Below are 2,588 nucleotides of genomic sequence, written 5' to 3' on the forward strand. Positions count from 1 at the left end.
TATTTAAACTTAGAATATCTAAAAACGTTCATTTCACTACTTACAGATTGTCAAATAAATATGTATGTTTACACGCTGCTCCTACTCTTACTGCTGCTGCCACTTATTCCTCTTTTAAGAAGACAGGTATGCACGTTGGTTTAATCTATGATGCACTTAGTCCCATATTATTGAGAGAATCAAAAATATTCTGTCAGAGTCAATAAAGTTAATGAATGATGGGGCACTTTATGATAAGTTATAGCAGCCCTCTCCTGCTGTGACCAATGAGCTGACAGACCTTTTGCACACGTGAATGAAACTACAGAATCTGACTCATCTTATTGGTCCAGGTCATTGGTCATTGACCTCGTGACAGAAACACAGACTGTGGTCACTCCGTTTGGCCTGTTTACTGAGCTTTAGCACAAGCTATGTGTTAGCATGCCAATTAATAATAATAAAAGAAATTATTGCACAACAGTATAACCTTACTTTTATTTTGCATCTTCAGATTGCTGTTTTAGGCACTAATCCCAACATTTGAGCAGCATAACACTTCTGGAAACCAACAATCCAATCTTCAAAATTTGAGAACCTGTCCAGCACTGACTTCACTACAAACCTTTGGGCACCATATCCGTTGGCTGGCACCAAATAGTATCAGTGAAATGATCTATTTAGTAATTTGCTCATTTGACAGACACATTTCTTGGTGCACACAATTAATAAATCAGCTTTGCACCAGCTATCAAATTTGCATGTCTTTTACCACATAAAGCTTTGATAAATCAGCCCCTAAATTTTTTAAATTTGCATGGTCAACTGGACTCTCTTAAATATTTGAACCCTTCTATTCTAAGAGTTTTTTTCATTTTTATCAGCTAAATTGTTACTTGCTTTTAATTTTTTAAAACTTTTGAACACACATCTTAGGCCTTTTTTGCTGCTTTCAGTGGTGTTTCTGCTGCTTTACCAGCTTGTTGTCCTTCATAACCACACTTAGCTCCTACTGCTCCAGCAATGCCTTTTACTACTGCTGCGCTTACTACTGCTCCTACTGCTCCTGCTCCTCCTGTGCCTGCTGCAATTATTGCTTGTATACCTGTAGTAATTAAACTGGTAAGTAAATTAGGTGAGGCTCCTCCCAAAAAAGCTCCTAACAGTGCATTGATTTCAATGCTTGCTGTTTGGATGTAAGATTCATTGACTCTATTTTTAGCTTCCATCCTGATTCTTTCTTTTGACATGTTTTCTGAGGACTCAGCAACATGCTTCTCTTCTTCTTGAATTAAATTCTCAACCTCCTGAAGCATCTCATTTGTATAGAAATTTCCATTTGCTTCCACTGTCTTGTCTATTGATTTAAGTATCTCATTCACCTGGAACTTGTTGCTTCTGTATTTGCATTTCAGACGATTGTTCCASTGTTTGTTATCAATGACATGGCACCGCCCTCCACACTTTTCTATGAAATCACTCAAATACTTATTTTGTTTTACTAAATCCTGGATCTTCTCCCCTTTGGGGAGCTCATCACCATGAGTGAAAACAACTGTAGMATACTTGAACACATCTTCAGAGAAGTGTTGGGTTATTCTGTGGATGACAGCTTCCTCCTGGTCTGTAAATCTCTCCAMTTTGAGCACAATGAGAAAAGCATGAGGCCCAGGCGAGCACTCTGTGATACACCTCACTATCTCAGGTTTTAAMTCCACTACAGATTTTTTTGTKTCAAAGAACSCAGGTGTATCAATCAGAGTGAKTTTTCTTCTATTAACAGATTTGGTTTTTGCTTCAGAAAATCTTGTTCCAGATCCAAATCCACGGAAGACGTTGAACTTCTTTTTTCCAAATATGGAGTTTGCAAGGCTGCTTTTTCCAGCTCCAGTTTTTCCCAGGAGAACAATTCTTGTTGTTTTTGATTCTGAAAGATGAAGCATATTTTTTTTTCTTCCTGGAAACAGCACATTTGTCTTTGGATGTTTTGTCATATGAGTTGGGTGAACTTTTACAATAAAATATCTTAGTGAACTACTAAAACAAGCATGTTTATAATAAACTGAAGAAAGTTTACATATTATCCAACAGAGAATCCAGTTTATTAATCAAATGAAAATTGTAGATTAAACCAAAAATCTAACTCACCAGCCATGTTGAAGACAGAATTTCAGTTCCAGGAACACAGCTTTACTTTTCAGACCCTGTGAGTCCACAGCTGCTGTCTGAAGCAGAATTGACCCAGAATTATGCTAAAATAAATGATATAATGCAAAATATGCAATATAAACCATTAGCAATAAAGGTTTTTAAATTTAAAGTTTTAATCATTATGTTCCTCACAGGATAATGTCTCTAAGTGAAGCCTTTTACTACTCCATTCTGATTGGCCATAACTTTCTAACACAGATGTTTCATCACTGTGAGACATCTGAGGGATTTGGTTAGTGAATGGATGTAGTTTTTGAGATGAGTGATTTTTTTTCTGGACTGGAATTAAACAGCGAATAAACCTCAATAATTTTGGTACAAGATAATCAAAAATAGTTTTTCTATGTATACCCTGAGGTGGCACAGAGTGAAAGATCCTGGTCAGCAGAGGGAACAAT

Source organism: Austrofundulus limnaeus, unplaced genomic scaffold (assembly GCF_001266775.1).
Source record: "Austrofundulus limnaeus strain Quisiro unplaced genomic scaffold, Austrofundulus_limnaeus-1.0 Scaffold2811, whole genome shotgun sequence".
NCBI lineage: Eukaryota > Metazoa > Chordata > Actinopteri > Cyprinodontiformes > Rivulidae > Austrofundulus > Austrofundulus limnaeus.